An 18,483-nucleotide genomic window follows, 5' to 3' on the forward strand; every position below is an offset into this window, starting at 1 on the left:
TCTGTCTGGTATTTTCACACTTAAAAAAAACACGAAAAACCATAAAATATAAAGTATTTTTGATAAAAAATAAAAATGACTCAGAATAAATAATCAATGCAAAAACAATCTTTACAGAAGCAAACTCTCAGAGATATTACATGACTTTGAAAAGGATAAAGTGGCTGAATTTAATATAAATTTAGAAGTATGACCATTCAAAAATATAAAAAGATATTCTTTATTTCATTATATAACCCAAAACAGAAAGTAAATGTTGTTTAGATGATTTTTTAAAATACAGTCTCTCAGGCACTGGGAGGGTGGTTCAGTGTAGAGTGCTTGCCTTGCATGCATGAGGTCCTGGGTTTGATTCCTCAGCACCACATAAGCAGAAAAAGATGGAAGAGATGCTGTGACTCAAGTAGTAGCAATAGCCTTGAGCTGAAGTGCTGAGAGACAGCCCCCAGGACCCAGAGTTCAAGCCCCACAACCAACAAAAATAAAACAAAAACAAAACAAAACACAATCTCTCACTTTTGTGTGCTCAACATTGTAACACTAGTGCTTCAGTCTAGGGCTAAGATTTTAGGTGTGGACATTTATCAACACTCCTGATTCAGATTCTAATTGATAAAATTTTAAATCAATGTTTTGTTATTAATTTTGCTCTTTGTAAATTCACATATACCTATAAAAAACAGTGTGGCCATCCCAATAACATTCTCAAAGTATTTCCTAATGTATTATATTACAACAAGGAAAGCAATGCTACAAATAAGGAAAACCAATACATAAATATTAATGATTAATAAAATAAAAAACAAAATATTTACCTCTATTTCTAGTATTTGAAATGTACTACATATTAGATTTATTATTTTCTCATATTGCTGTACATTTAAAACTGCCTAAGTCTATGATGTTCAACAAGAATTTTATAGACTATGAGTAGCCTTTAAAGTTACCCACTAAGATTATTATTTATGGTTCATCTCATCATTTGTATATGGCTTATACCATTATTTATTCCTCGCTAACATATAAAGTAAGGAATCCCTTAAATTTTAACAGAAACTGTGAAGTTAATGTCTTAAATCTTCACTCTGCTTCTTTACACAAACACTTTGCAATTTCTCATTAGTAAAGTTTCTATAAACTCTGAAATGTACATACTTAGTAGTATATGACTGCTACCATGAATCTTAAATGCTTTATGGAAAAGTTTTACAGCGTGCTAAATAGTCTTAATTTTGTCATATATGAGCAAATTCCCAAAATTAAACATATTTAAAACATTAAAACTTTAACAAACCTTAACACTTTCTATAGTGTTCATAATGGCAGGTTCCTTGTACAGAATAATTGAATTCCTCCTCCTACACATCCGTTGAACAACAAATATATGGAATTATTTTGTTTTGGACATATCAATCTTGACTTTATTCTTAAATGTGTTCTTATGTAAGAAATACATGGTTCTAAAATTTCACAACAATTCTTTTGAATTTAATTTTTGTGGAATTGTCTAGTTTAAGAAAATCAATTACACTTTATATATAAAATTGTTCTGTGCTCAATTCAGTAGCACATACACTAACATTGGAACAATAAAGGGAAGAATATCCCCTGACTGTGGATGACACTCAACTTCGTGAAGCATTCCAGATTTTTAAAAGAACAGATGCTGGATGGAATGTGGACAGAAGGGAACCTTAATGCCTTGTTGTTAGGAGTTTAAACTTGTTCGAAGACTTTGGAAAGTAGTATGGAGGTTTCTCAAAAGACTACATAGAGATAATGGGTGTAGAGGAGCACCTAGAAACAGAAGTTAATGGTCTAGGAAATTTGTTTAACAGGATCCTAGCAGAGAACTTCCCAAACATACAAAAAGATAGGCCTATTCAGATACAAGAAGCTTTTAGAACCCCAAATAGACCAGACCAGAATAGGACATCCCACCGTCACATTATAATCCACACAGGATCAACTCATACCAATAAAAAGATCCTTAAAGCTGTCAAGGAGAAAAGGTTAATCACCTATAAAGGGAAACCAATTAGAATCACCTCAGATTTCTCAGCAGAGACAATCAAAGCAAGAAGAGCCTGGAATGATGTATGCCATGCCCTAAAAACAAACAACTATCAACCAAGAATACTGTAACCAGCTAAACTCTCCTTTATAACTGAAGGCCAAATAAAAATCTTCCATAGCAAAGAAAAATTGAAACAATACATCTCCACCAAACCAGCCCTACAAAAGATTCTTAAAGATGTCCTACACATAGAAAACCAACAAGACCGCAACAAAGGCCAAGAAACTGCACCCAAACTGAGAATCCAAGAACCATAGGAAGAACCTAGTTTTCGCAGCCCCCAAGAAGGTGGATAACATGGCAGGAACTCCCAAATACCTCTCAGTCCTATCTCTTAATGTTAACGGACTGAACTCTCCAATTAAGCGACATAGACTGTCTAGTTGGATTAAAAAACAAGACCCTTCTATCTGCTGCCTGCAGGAGTCACATCTTGCCCGTAAAAACAAACACATTTTCAATGTTAAAGGCTGGAACAAAATCTACCAAGCAAACGGCCCCCATAAACAGGCGGGAGTTGCAATCTTAATATCAGAAAAAATAGACTTCAAATTAAAATTCGTGAGAAGAGATAAAGAAGGTCGCTACATACTAATTAAAGGATCTCTCCTTCAGGAGGATATTACAATTCTAAATATCTATTCGCCAAACAATGGAGCACCCAAATTTATCAAAGAAACACTACTTTCCCTCAAATCCCATATAGATCCAAAGACATTAATGGTTGGGGATTTTAACACACCACTCTCCCCACTAGATAGATCAACTCGGCAAAAACTCAACAGAGAAACCACAGATCTAAACAGCTGCATAGATCAACTAGACTTAACAGACATCTACCGAACATTTCACCCAGCAGCATCAGAATACACGTTTTTCTCAGCAGCACATGGAACGTTTTCTAAAATAGACCACATTTTAGGCCACAAAGCAAACTTGTCCAAATTCAGAAACATTGAAGTTATACCTTGCATTCTCTCTGACCACAAGGGAATAAAATTAGAACTCAACACCAAAAGCCACCAAAGAAAGTCCAGTATCACATGGAGGCTGAACAACACACTGCTGAATCAAGAGTGGGTCATGGAAGGGATTAGAAAGGAAATTCAAATGTTCATGCTATTCAACAAAAATGAACACACAAATTACCAGCTCCTCTGGGACACAGCAAAGGCAGTACTCAGAGGCAAGTTTATAGCTCTGAGCTCCTACATCAACAAATTGGAGAAATCTAACACTAGCAATTTAATGACACATCTAAACCTCCTTGAAAAAGAGCAGCAAGATAAACCCCAATCCAGTAGACTGAAAGAAATAATCAAAATTAAATCAGAATTAAATGAATTAGAATCCAAAAAAACTATAGAAAGAATCAACAAAACAAAGAGTTGGTTCTTCGAAAAACTTAACAAAATTGACAGACCCTTAGCAAATCTTATCAGAAAAAGAAGAGAACACACCCAAATTAATAAACTCAGAGATGAGAATGGAAACATCACCACGGAAACAACCAAGATTCAGAACATTATAAGGGAATACTTCTCAAAACTTTATGCTAATAAGTTTGAGAACTTGACAGAAATGGACCTTTTACTAGCAAATATTGACATGCCAAAACTAAACCAAGATGAGTTAAACCAGCTTAACAGGCCCATATCAAGCATTGAAATAGAAACAGCAATAAGAGACCTCCCAGCTAAGAAAAGTCCAGGACCAGATGGTTTTACAGCGGAATTTTACAAGGCCTTCAAAGCAGAGCTCACACCAATACTCCTCCAACTCTTCAATGAAATTGAAAGAGAAAGCTCACTACCGAACACATTCTATGAAGCCATCATTTCCCTCATCCCAAAACCAGGCAGGGACTCATCAAAGAAAGAGACCTATAGACCCATTTCTTTGATGAACATTGATGCAAAACTTCTCAACAAAATTTTGTCCAAACCAAGTCAACAACTCATCCAAAAAATCACACAGCACGATCAAACAGGATTCATTTCAGGGATGCAAAGCTGGTTCAATATACGCAAATCAATTAATATTATTCATCACATCAACAGGAGCAAGAATAAGAACCACATGGTTATCTCAATAGATGCAGAAAAAGCATTCGACAAGATCCAACACCCCTTTATGATGAAGGTTTTGGAAAAATTAGGAATCCATGGAACATTCCTCAATACGATAAAGGCTGTATATGACAAACCTACAGCCAGCATTATACTCAATGGTGAAAAACTAAAGCCATTTCCTCTTAACTCAGGAACAAGACAAGGATGCCCACTCTCTCCACTTCTCTTCAATCTAGTATTAGAATGCCAACTACAGCAATAAGACAAGATGCAGACATAAAGGGGATCCAAATAGGGAAAGAAGAAATAAAACTCTCCCTCTTTGCAGATGACATGATCTTGTATTTAAAGAATCCCATAGACTCCACACCCAAATTACTCAAGCTGATTCAAAACTTTGGCAAAGTAGCAGGTTATAAAATTAACCCCCAAAAATCAATGGCTTTTCTGTATGCCAACAATGAGAAAAGTGTGCCTGAAATTAGGAAAGCAACTCCATTTGTAATAGCCCCACAAAAAATAAAATACCTAGGAATTAACTTAACTAAAGAAGTGAAGGACCTCTATGATGAAAACTTTAAAATCTTGAAAAAGGAAATCAACACAGAACTTAAAAAATGGCAAAACTTCCCATGCTCCTGGATTGGAAAGATTAACATCGTGAAAATGGCAATACTTCCCAAGGCTATCTACAAATTCAACGCAATACCTATCAAAATTCCACCCTCATTCTTCAAGGAAATAGAAGAGGCAATCCAAAAATTCATATGGAACAATAAAAGACCCCGAATAGCAAAAACGCTCCTGAATGGAAAGAACACTGCTGGAGGAATATCAATACCAAACTTAAAACTCTACTATAAAGCCATAGTAATCAAAACAGCTTGGTATTGGCATAAGAACAGACTCAGGACCAATGGAATAGAATTGAAAACCCAGAAATGAACCCACAGACCTATAGCCATATAATCTTCGATAAGGGAGCTAAAACAATAGAATGGAAGAAAGACAACCTCTTCAGTAAATGGTGCTGGCAAAATTGGTTAACTACATGTAGAAAACTTAAGCGAGATCCTTATATATCACCCTGCACCAGAATCAACTCCAAATGGATCAAAGACCTTGAACTCAAAGCAGACACTCTGAAAACATTACAGGATGGAATAGGAGAAACCCTGGGTCTCCTTGGCTCAGGCCGAAATTTTCTGAATAGAGACCCGGAAACACAAGAAATCAAAGAAAGGTTGGACAAATGGGATTGCATAAAGTTGCAGAGCTTCTGCAGGGCAAATGACATAGCTAGCAAGATCAATAGAAAGCCCACGGATTGGGAGAAGATCTTTACTAGCCATACAACGGACAAGGGTCTCATATCTAAAATATACTTGGAACTCAAAAAATTAAACCCCCCAACAACAAATCCTCAAAGAAACAACTGCCCAATAAATAAGTGGGCGAAAGACTTAAAGAGAAACTTCTCTGAAGAAGAAAGAAGGATGGCCAATAGACACATGAAGAAATGTTCAACATCCCTAGCCATAAAAGAAATGCAAATCAAAACAACATTGAGATATCACCTCACTCCAGTTAGAACGGCAAAAATCAAGAACTCTAACAACAACAGATGCTGGAGGGGATGTGGACAGAAAGGAACCTTACTTCATTGTTGGTGGGAATGTAAACTTGTTCAACCACTTTGGAAAGCAGTATGGAGGTTCCTCAAAAGACTCCACATAGAGCTCCCCTATGACCCAGCAATCCCACTTTTGGGCATTTACCCTAATGTTTACAAACAAGACCACACTAAAGCTACCAGCACAACTATGTTTATTGCAGCATTATTTACCATAGCTACGATATGGAACCAACCCAGATGCCCCTCAGTAGATGAATGGATCAAGAAAATGTGGTATATATACACAATGGAATTCTATGCCTCCATCAGAAAGAATGACATTGCCCCATTTGTTAGGAAATGGAAAAACTTGGAAAAAATTATATTAAGTGAAGTAAGCCAGGCCCAAAGAACCGTAGGTCCCATGGTTTCCCTCATTTGTAATATCTAGTATATGTATGAGTCAAGCGGAAAAGGTCAGATAATGTGATGTCAGGAAAATGAACCCTTAGATGTGTATTTTAATGTTTTTTTCTTTCATGCATGTGTTTCTAACACATTTATAAGATTATCTCTTTGTTGCTTTGTATGTCCCTCCCCCACAGTATAACCCTTGCTTTCACTATATTTGATGTCAGTATAACTTGTGGAGGAGATGGGGAAAAACCAGTTGTTTAAGGATACAGGTGGACCTGTTGCAACAATGCGAAGTACAAGTTGTCATGTCCAAAACGAACTTTACAACGTTGGTGGGGGGGGCTGGGGGGGGGGGAGGAAGGAGAAGGATTGGGATTGGGGGGGAGGGGGGAGGCTGGGAAGGGATGTGAAGGGTAAACAAAGGAGGAGGCTGCAATGCTTGGTAAGAAATGTACACATTATCCTGCCCATGTAACTGTAACTCCTCTGTACAGTATGTTCACAAATAAAATTAAATTAAATTAAAAAAAAAATACTACATAGAGCGCCCCTAACACCCAGCAATCCCATTTTGGGCATTCACCCAAATGATCACAAACAAGACCATACTAAAACTACCAGCAAAACTATGTTCATTGCAGCATTATTTACCAAAGCTAAGATACATAACCAAACCCGATGCCCCACAGTAAACGAATGGATCAAGAAAATGTGTGTGAGTGTGTGTGTGTGTGTGTGTGTGTGTGTGTACTGGAATTCTATGCCTCCATCAGAAAGAATGACATCACCCAGTTTGTTAGGAAATGGAATGACTTGGAAAAAATTATATTAAGTAAATTAAGCCAGGCCCAAAGAAGTGAATTAAGCCAGGCCCAAAGAAACGTAGGTCCCATGGTTTCCTTATTTTCAATAACTAGTATGTGTCTGCTACAAGTAGAAAACATCATATAAGTTGATGTTAGGCAAAATGAACCCCAAGATAAGGATTCAAATGGTTTTTCTTTCTTGCGATTGTTTCTAAGATATTTATAAGATCATTTCTTTGTTGCTTTGTATGTTCCTCCTGCAAGCTAAAACCCCTGTTTTCACTGTATTTGATGTTGGTATTATTTGTGGAGTGGAAGGGAAACACAAATCATTTAAATAGGGATGCAGGTGGACCCATTGCAACAATGAGATGAACAAGTCGTTGTGTCAAAAAATGATTTTGGCCGGGGGTTGAAGGATGTGGACAGTGGGGGGACTGGGGTGGGGGAGGGGTTAGTGGGAGTGGGGGGTGGAAGATGGGCAGGGATGGGAAGGGGAAACAAAGGAGGAGCAAGTGGACCCATTGCAACAATGAGATGTACAAGTCATTATGTCAAAAAATGAACTTTACAACTTTGGTGGGAGGAGGACCGGATGGGGGAAGTGGGGGAGTATGGGAAGGGATGGGAAGGGGAAACAAAGAGGAGGCAACAATGCTTGATAAGAAATGTACTCGTTATCTTGCCCATGTAATTGTAACTCCTCTGTCAGTATTCTCACAATAAAAATAAAAGAAATGTAGTCAATAACTCACCCATGTAATTAAAACCCCTCTGTATGGCATTTTCAGAATTAAAAAAAAAAGAAACATAGGTCCTATGGTATCCCTTATTTGCAATAACTAATGTGTGTCTGGGATAAGCAAAAATGGTATGGTAAGGCAAAAAAAAGTAGTAGGCAACAATGCTTGATAAAAAATGTACTCATTACCTTTTCCATGTAATTGTAACTTCTCTGTATGGTATTTTCACAATTTTAAAAAAAAGGTCAAAAGCATGTGCATATGACTAGATAAGATTATGTTAAGGTAAATGAACCCCATGATAAGGACACAAGTGGTTTTTTATTTCTTCCTGTGGTTTCTAATATATTTCTAATGTACGATGTGATTTTTTATATGTGCATCCCCCACAGTTAAACCCCTGTTTTCACTGTATCTGATGTTGGTGCACTTCCATCTTGTATGTACACTTCTCTAACTTGGGGATGGAAAGGGAAAAAACAAAAGGCTTAAATAAGCATAGAGTATGACCATTACAAAAATGTGACACACAAGAGAGTATGTTGAAAAATGAACTTTACAATTTAGGAGGGGAGGAGAGGGAAGTGTACTTGTGGAGGTGGGAGGGAATGGATCGCGGGGGAAAACAAAGGAGAAGGTAACAATGCTTGGTAGGAAATGTACTCATTACCTTTTCATGTAACTATAACCACTCTGTACAGTACTTTTACAATAAAAAATATAAAAATGTTCTCAGTTGGAAGAGAATATTTCCCCTATTTTACCCATGTAATATCGTTAACAAAGAAATTAATGCAAAATTCTGATATGAAGATATTTTGAATAAATATGTGTGTATGTGTATGTGTGTGTGTGTGTGTGCGTGCCTGCGAATTTTCGTTCTCAGAGTTTGAATTCAGTGCACCAAGGTCTCACTAGGCCATTCCTCTCTAGATTGATGAGCTACTATATAAGCTACATCTCCATTCTTGGCTCTTTGCTAGTTCATTAATTTTTTAAAATATTTTTATTATTTTTTTATTGTGAACATACTGTATAGAGGGGTTACAATTACATGGGCAAGATAATGAGTACATTTCTTATCAAGCATTGCAGCCTCCTCCTTTGTTTACCCTTCACATCCCTTCCCAGCCTCCCCCTGCCACCCCTACCCCATCCTAACCCGCCCCACCAATGTTGTAAAGTTCGTTTTCGACATAACAACTTGTACTTCTCATTGTTGCAACGTGTCCACCTGTATCCTTAAACGACTTGTTTTTCCCCTTATCCTCCACAAAGTATACCGACATCAAATATAGTGAAAGCAGGGGTTATACTGTGGGTAAGGGACATACAAAGCAAAAAAGAAATAATTTTATAAATGCATTAAAATGCATTAAAAAACATTTATATACATATCTAAGGGTTCATTTTCCTAACATCACATTATCTGACCTTTTCTGCTTGACTCATACATATACTAGATATTGCAAATAAGGGAAACCATGGGACCTATGTTTCTTTGGGCTTGGCTTACTTCACTTCTTTGGGCCTGGCTTAATTCACTTAATATAATTTTTTCCAAGTATTTCCATTTCCTAATAAACTGGGTGATGTCATTCTTTCTGATGGAGGCATAGAATTCCATTGTAATTTTTTTAAAATAATCTCATGAATAGTTTTTGTCCTGATTGGCTTCCAACGGTTATCCACAGATCTCAGTTTCATGAGCAGATACCAGAGTAGACAGGATTACAGGTGTGACCAACCAGCACAAGTCTTTCAGAATAATTTATAAAGTAGAAGAAAATTGAGTTCATGGAGGCTTGTTTATCATCTCCTGCTTTTAAAGCATTTTGGAGTGATTATATGTGAATTTATTTCGTTTTGGATTCTTAAAAGACAGTAAGTGATGGTATTTAAAAGTTTTAATCTTTTTTTTATTCTGGGCTTGGCCGCTGTCCCTGTGCCTTTCAGCTGAAGGTGAGTGCTCTACCCCTTCAGCCACAGTGCCACTTCTGCTTTCCTAGTGGTTTATTGGAGATAAGAGTCTCACAGACTTTTCAGCCCGGGCTGGCTTTGAAGTGCAATCCTCAGATCTCAGCTTCCTCTGTAGCCAGGATTATAGGCGTGAGCCACCAGCTACTGGCTAGTTTTAGTACTTTTTAAAATGTATACTGGAACTGTGGAACAGAAGACATTTGTCTCTCTTTAGACCTTAATTTATGAGCTCAGCTCTGAGCATGTTAACCCAATGTCACCAACACTGTGTTGAAGACAAAATGTGACAGAAAACAATTACCATCGGCAATAATTGCTATGCTATTATTTCTTGGACAACATGAATATTGAATTGAGAGAGTAAGGGAATGGAGAGGATTTTACCTACTTTTTATTGCTTACTTTTGGAAATTTTGACTCATTTCCTTCCCCATTGTGTGTCTTTGGGCCATGCACTTAGTGCCTTTAATTAAAATATTTCCTAACACTAAAATGGTAATAATATTAGAATTATAGTAAATGTTTTCTTAAGAATTAAGAGAAATAAAACTTGTGAAATACTTAACATAAACTTCTAGGAATTACAATTACAATTACATGGGCAAGATAATGAGTATATTTCTTATCAAACATTGTTGCCTCCTCCTTTGCTTCCTGTTCCCTGAGATTTTTAGAAAACAAAGGAGATAAGGTATGAAAGAACAGCATAGAAGGATATACAACTTATCACACAGAGATTAAGAACTAGCCTAAGAGATTTAGAATGCTAAAGGCAATGAGGAATAAGCCTAGTTGATAACTAGTTTTTCAATAACCAAAAATGGTTCTCTAGAACAATTTCTGGTACACCTTAGTTACTATCACTTATCCTTCCATCGAGTTATTCCTTCTATTCTATCACAACTGTTAATTAGCCTCTGCGTTTTTGGTACCATGATTAACCAAAAAGATTTCCAAATGTCACTTAGACTATCCTTCTCTCTGTGATTAGCAGTGACCACACAAAATCCTGGAATCTTTGAATTTCCAGAATAATTCTTCACCTGACATCTGAGCACATTCCTGGCATTAGTTGCTTTGACCTAATGACCAAAAATTTTTTTTTAACAGAGTATGCTATAGTAAGTAAAGTACATGAATTAGGGACTATTGTCAGGTGTCAGTATGGAAGGAGCAATTATATATTCAAAGTATGGTTTCTTTATTTTGCATTTACTAACTAAATGGTTTTTTTTTTATTGTGAAAATAGTGTACAGAGGAGTTACAATTACATGGGCAAGATAATGAGTACATTTCTTATCAAGTATTGTTGCCTCCTCCTTTGTTTCCCCTCCCTATCCCTTCCTATCCCCCCATCTCTACTGCCCCCCCCGCCAAAATTGTAAAGTTCATTTTTCAACATAACGACTTGTACTTCTCGTTATTGCAATGGATCCACCTGTATCCCTATTTAAACGATTTGTTTTTTTCCTTTCCCCTCCACAATTTATACCAACATTAAATACAGTGAAAGCAGGGGTTATATCGTGGGGGGGGGTGGACATACAAAGAAATCATCTTATAAATATATTAGAAACAGTCACATGAATGAAAAAATATTTGAATACATTTTTTTTATTATTGCTAGTCCAGGGGTTTAAACTCATGGCTAGGGAATTATTTCTGAGCTTTTTTTTTTTTAGGCTAGGACTCTACCACCTGAGGCATAGCACCACTTTCAGTGTTTTTCTGTTTATGTGGTACTGGGGAATTGAACCCAGGGTTTCATGCATGCTAGGCAATCACCGTACCATGAAGCCACATTCCCAGAACCCTAAATGAATTTCTTAAGAAGACATTACATTTTGATTCCATAACTATGTATCATAATTTTGTCTAGGTGCCAGAAAATGATGTAGAAAACAATACAATATGAGAAGTCTAGTAAGGCTGGATGGAAAATGAATAACTGTCATAGTCTAGCTAGGGTACAGAGAGGCTTATGTCATGGAGCTGTTTCAACAGGCTGAGCAAGACAGCTCCTGATCCACAGCCCACCTCCAGAATGAGAGGGCCACTATGGGGTCTAGCCACATGGGGACAATGGGCCACCTCCTCCAGGACATTCAACCAGTTCATGTGAGAGAGAGGGAGAAAGAAAGTGAGAACCACACTTAAGCCCTGTGCTGGTGGCTCAGAACTCTAATCCCAACTACACAGGAGTCTGAGAAATGAGGATCATGGTTCATAGCCAGCCCGGTAAGGAAAGTCTGTGAGACTCTTATCTCCAAAGATCGACCAGAAAATTGAAAGTGGTGCTGTGGGCTCAAGTGGTAGAGCGCTAGTCTTGAGCTGAGGAGCTCCAGAACAGCGCTCAGACCTAGAGTTCAAGCCCCATGACTGACAAGAAGTGGACTTCCCACTACAAAAAGTGGGTTGAATAGCACCCATTTAACTGGGGAGGATGGTAGAGAAGTCAAGCCTAGATTTCTGTGAACTTGAGATCATAAGTAGGTCACCCAGCTTCTCCATGCCTTGTTGTCCCCAGTTGCAAAACTCAACACAGTGAAGGATACCCTTCCTCATGGGAATAGGTTAATGATGAAAGAGAGCCATGTTTTGTTTCATAATCCCACACCCGTTGCCCCATTAATAACAGGGGACACCTGAGCCCTTTCCAGATATCTTCCTGTCTTATGCTCACAGAATTGTTGAGAACATTACCTGAAGGCCACTCCCTCTGTGCCTAGCCATGCTCCAGAGATCCCTCTATATAAATCCCTTGTTTCCTCACAACTATTCTGTGAAGAGACTGAGTTCCGATTGTTGTGGGCCAACCCAGAGCTTTATCTGTGGTCAAGAATCGGCTGCCATGGACTAAGAGTTTGTGATAATCCATCTAAACTGATGACTGAGCATGGCTCTACATGTCTACCATCCCAACTACAGAAGACCAGGCCTGGTGGAGCATACATGTCACAGATAGGAGGACCACCTGAGCTCAGCCCAGCCTGAGCATATATTGGTTTTTTTCTCAGAAATGCACAAGACAAAAAGGTGGCTCCTCAGAGCCAGGGAGAGGAAACAAGCAGGGGGTCATGGTGCTCTCAGAGGGGTTTCTGACCCGAGTTGGGAATGGTGTTGGGGCGGCCACTCACCTGTGCGGCTGGGAGACGCTGTTGGCAGCTGATCCAGGTAGAGCAAGCAGGGATGGCTGTGGCATGGCAGACACATGGGCCCAGAGCAGAGGACCAGGGGCAGGGAACAGGTCAGGGCCTTAGGCTGGCTGCGATTTGAAATCCAGCACCACAGGAAGGGGGGGGAGGGGGCTGGGACATGTAAATTTCCTACTATTCTCTAAAATTACCTTGAGTCTCTTGCTCACCACTCAGCTACCTCTACCTTCCTTAACTGCTGGTAGTGGTGTACTAAAAGAGGGAATCCAGTTGCTACCAGGCATCATGGAATGTGGGCATTGCCACCATTCTTGTATTCCATTGGTCAGAAAGAAACATGAAAGAATGGGGGTGTGGCTAGAATCCTGTGATGCAATCAGCATGGGCAGAGTCAAGTTGACAGGGACTCTCCCAGCCAGCCCTTTTCCCATTCAGTTGGGGACAAGAGGGAGACCACTTTAGCTGGATGGCTGCACAGATTGTTATTTATGTCTGTTTGTTGCCAGTCCCGAACCTTGAACTCAGGATCTGGGCACAGTCTCTGAGCTGCTTTTGCTCAAGGCTGGCCCTCTACCACTGGAGCCACAGGGCTTCTGGCTTTGTTGGCACTGAAGTTGGACAGGGGTCTCAAGGACTTTCCTCCTGAGGGTGACTTTGACCATGATCCTCCCATCACAGCCTTGTAAACATCAAGGAGGACTGTTGAGAGGCACTGGTGCCTGCCTAATCATTGGTCTTGCTGATGTTCTTGGACAGACCAGTGAGTTCCCTATCCTCAAGTTTAAGTGGTGGGAGCTGGAGCCCACAGTTTGAATCCTGGTCCTGCCACCTCCAAATGGCAGGAGATCCTAAGATACTCATTCATATCCATATGAATACAAATGGATGGGATGTATGTCATTATTGAATGGGCAGTCCTTGAATGATTCTAGGATAAAATTATACATAATTATATTATAGGACACTAATCGATTTTATTTAATACATTATTAAGATGTAAACAATCACATTCATAAAATGGAGGAATAATGAAATACCTAAGAATTGGGCCTCACATACTATAAAGGTGCCATTTTTCTGCCAGGACTGGGATTTGAACTCATGGTCTGGGTAACACTGTTGTACTGTGTAGAAAGGGGAATCTGGCCTCCTTGAAGTCAAGAAATTCAAGTCTGTTCCTTAGGCCTGAAATCAATCCCCACGTATTCATGTACAATTTACATATATGATTTATATTTATATACATATGTTGACTCCATATTGCATTCAGTGTAGTTATTTTATTATTTTTTTGTTTTATTTATGTATTGACCATTTATTTTATTGACTATTATGACACATAGAACATTGGTTACATTGATTACATAGGATATAGGCCTGCATATGTATTCCACTTCATATCTGACACCCAGGACATTCACAGAAAAGGAAAACATGTCAGCATCAGCTTCTTACTCAACGATTCATTGTTTGGGAGTGCTGGTATCTGAACTCATGGCCTACAGGGCCAAATTCATGAATGGGCGAGTGTGAACACGCCTTCCTGGGGCAAACTGAGTGATAGGCTGTTCCCAGGACCTGAGATCGAGCCCAGGAGTTAACAAAATATGAACAGATTGACATGCAGATGACAGCACACTAATAAATGTATATCTTTATAGAGTGCCAGAGATGTCTATACATTATTCAGTTATATAGACTACATTCCTACCAATTCTTGGGTATTTTTTATGCGTCCATGTAATTAATGTTATTGTTTTCATCCTTACACTATTAATGAAATCAATCAGTGTACTGAAATTATTGCATTCCTGTAAATAATAATATTCTTTTAATGCTTCAAAAATATTAAATAAAATCAATAAGACTCATGAAAACATGCTGTCTAATTTTATAGGAGCATCATTCACGATCAACTCATTCAACTGTAACATTGACAAGAATCCATTGTTATTCCTATGGATGGGAACCAGTTTCTTAGTATCTCCTGCCATTGGTTGGTCAGATCCTATGTTGCCTCTTGGGCCTGTGGCTTCCCTAATAGTCTGCCAACCTTCAGCAATGCAAGGGGCAGTACCCTTTGCAACATTGTCATTCAGACCCAGGAGGGTCACCATGCAAAGGAAGAAAACGTAAAAAGGCCACATTTTTTCTGTGCATTGTTTTTCCTGAAAGGCCTGAGTGTCTAGGATCCCATCAGCAGCTGGGGGTCCAGTGGCTGCACCCCAACCTAGAGTGATCAAAGCTGAGGTAGAATTGCCACAACCTGAATTTAAGCCATGTGCTTGAAAAAATAAAAAAAAATCTTACATACATACATACATATATACATACAAAATATTAAAAATATTGTGAGGATCCTTGGCTTGTAATTCTTGCCATTTTTTCTGCCAGGCCTGTGATTTGAACTCAGGGTCTGGGGAAATCTGCAGTACTGTGAGGGATGGGAAGATCACCGTGTTGGAGACAAGAAAGAAAAGCTTGTTCCTAGGGCCTGAATTCAAAAACAATATTCGTATACATTTTAAATACATGATTTATATTTACATGCACAGGTTTACTCATGTTGTGCTTAGTGTATTCATTTTTTATGTTTTATTTGTTTCTTATGCATTTGAGTATGATTACACATATAACATTTTTTGCATCCTATTACATGAGACATAGACTTGCTTATGTATTCTACATCATTCCTGAGGCCCAGGACTTTCACCGATAAGGAAAACAAGTGGGACAATTGGCTTTTCCACCAGGCTTGTTTTTGCCAGTTCTGTGACTTGAACTCAGGCTCTAACAGGCCCCCTTCATGAAAGGGTAAATGTTAGCACACCAGTCTGATGCAAGTGAAGTTACTGGGCAAATTTGAGGACCTGAGATCAAGCCTAGGAATGGCCAATATATAAACAGATAGATGTTTAGATTGCAGTGTGTGTGTGTGTGTGTGTGTGTGTGTGTGTGTGTGTGTGTATTAATAAATGTATATGCATCTACAAAGTTATACAGAGACAGACATTTATGTAGATTCCAGTGTATAATCTTATACAAAAAGTGATGTCTATATCTTATTTTTACATATTCTATTACTACCAATTATATGGTGTAAAATTATGCCTCCATTAATTAATCACTGTAGAATACTTAATAAAGAATTAATCAATGACCTATATTTATTGCATAAAATCTTATACTGAAATGAGTATCTAATTAGTAATTCAGTTAGTACATTTCAAACATTCTATTAGTATTCCTATAGATAGGAACAAGTTTCTTAAGATCTTCAGCCATATGTAGGTGGCAGGCCTAGGATCGATCTCAAGGCCTAGATATCTGGGTTGGACTCATGCTTCACTGACAGCCCCCCATCCTTCATCCATGCAAGGTCACGTACAATTTTCAAGCCAAGTCATTGAGCCCTAGGAGGGTCACAGTGCCAAGGAAACAAAAGTAAACCTGTTGTGTAAAATTACCTAGTTTTCCTTCTCCATTTTTGTTGGTTTGCTGTATTTTTGCCAGTGCTGGGAATTGAACTCGGGTTCTAGGATCCCTGAATCATCTGTGGGTGTAAAAGCTGCATCCCAACCTAGAGTAATCATGGTTTAAGACACAAGGAAGCATTTGCTTCCTTGAGCAAAAGTAGATCAGGGAAAATGTCTAGACTCACAGTTCCAGCCTCAGGACCTGCCACAAAAAAAGAGCCAGTAACTCCATGTGTCTGTGTATGTATACATGTATTTGAATTTGTGAAGATCCAGAGTTGCTATTCAGAAAGGCACCTAGCTAGGAAATTTGCTTTGAATAGAATGAATTCTTAGCACAGAGTGTGCATTCAAGACAGTGCATGATCCGGGGCTCCCCTCACTGTTCCCAGTTAACCTGAGGGAGTCCCCATACCCCAGGCTGCTGAAGGAAATCTGCCTCATTGTTGGAACAGGCAGACAAAAAGCCTCACTCCTGTGCATCTGGATAAAAAACAATTCATCCAAGCCAATTAGTGAGGATGAGTGTGCTCAGGCTGTTAAGGCTGTTAGGAAAAAAAAAAGACCTCTTTGTACAACAAGCAATCTCTGTCCCCTGTGCTCTGTTTTGACTGGAAGCTTTCATTTGTGCCACCTGCCATGGCAGACCAAATTCCCTACACTCATCCTGTCTTTGTAAGACTATGTTTCAGTGTTGAAACAAACTGCTACCATTAATCCAACAGTCCTTCTGTTAGGCAATTAGGGAGCTGAACACAATGAAATGATTCATTATTGGCAACGGTGCCTCCGCGTGTGTGTGTGTGAGTGTGTGTGCGCATACACCGTCTTGGTGATTGAACTATGGACCTAACCACTGTACCTGAGTTTCTGCTATATAAGGACAGTACTCTACCACTTGAGCCACACAGCCACTTCAAGCTTTTTTTCTAGGGATGTGGTACTGAGGGTTCAAACCCAGGGTTTCACACACACAAAGCAGTCTACCCCTAAGAAACATTCCCAGCACTCCAGGTTTCTTTCTTTCTTTTCTTGTAAATTGGAGGAGTTGAAGTCTGGGCCTGGGTGCTGTCTCTGAGCTCTTCATCTCAGTCTAGCACACTACCACTTGAGCTACAATGCCCCTTCAGACTTTCTGGTGGTTTATTGGAGATAACCATCTCAAGGAATTTCCTGCCAAGGCTGTCTTTGGACCGTGATCTTGGATAGTTTTGAAATGAGATCCTCAGCTTCCTGAGCAGGCAGAATGATAGACCTCAGCTAAAGACATCTAAGCCATGACACTTTGCTGCAAGTGGGTCCTTGGCTCAGCATGGTAGAAAAATAGCCACGAGCCCAAGAAGAAAGTCAGTACCTATGCTCTGCGTTCAAGGTTCATGATGGAGAAACCTAAACCAAAACAATTGTCTGCAGGAGACAAGTCACTAGAGTTTAGTACATACATAAATTTGGCCCTGCCTTGGGGACATATCTGAGCCTCAACTTTCTCATCTGCACATTCATATCACTTGTGTAGCTTTTATAAGGACCAGATTAAAGAATACAACTCGTGAAGGACTTAGCACATAGCACCCTGTGAAGGACTCAGCACTCAATACCCCATGGACAACCCAGAAGTACTCAACACCCAGCACCCCAGGAAGGACTCATCACATAACTATATCCCACAAACTGTCATTAGAATTAGGGTGTTTTCATCAGTATCACCATTGTTTCAGATACATGCCACAAACTGCACAAGTTCACATCTAATGGTTTAAAGGGGTGTTTTGTGAGGGAGAGTCATCAGCCTCTCATAGGTTGGAGGGACTGTCCTAAGATCTTTTCCTCAAGGCTAGATCTCTACCACTTTTAGGCACAGCTCAGAGTCTACCAGACTTCGTGCCAGGGCTGAGTTTTCAACCCCCAGTGTCTGATCTCACCCCCTGAGCAGCTAGTGGTGAGCCGTCAGTGTCTGGTTCCATGATGCTGGGCTGCAGCTATTGACCTCTGGATAAGTTAGGTTAGATGACAGCCGTCAGTTTCAGACTCCCAGCTTGCTCTGTGATGAGGTATTTGAAATCCTGCCTTTCTATAATTGCAGTCAGAACATTCTAACTTGTTTTTGGATCCAGTCCTGGGGCTTGAGGTAAGGGCCTAGA

At 39.2% G+C, this 18,483-nt stretch overlaps 1 non-coding gene across 1 annotated transcript; it reads left to right on the forward strand.

The window, feature by feature from the left end:
* Nucleotides 1–1,551: 1,551 nt before the first annotated feature.
* On the forward strand, nucleotides 1,552–1,653 carry LOC122127702. Its single transcript, XR_006151257.1, has one exon. It is a non-coding gene; the product is annotated as a U6 spliceosomal RNA (small nuclear RNA).
* The last annotated feature ends 16,830 nt before the right edge of the window (nucleotides 1,654–18,483 follow it).

Source organism: Dipodomys spectabilis, unplaced genomic scaffold (assembly GCF_019054845.1).
Source record: "Dipodomys spectabilis isolate Male_0828 unplaced genomic scaffold, ASM1905484v1 ptg000307l, whole genome shotgun sequence".
NCBI classification, from domain to species: Eukaryota; Metazoa; Chordata; class Mammalia; order Rodentia; family Heteromyidae; genus Dipodomys; species Dipodomys spectabilis.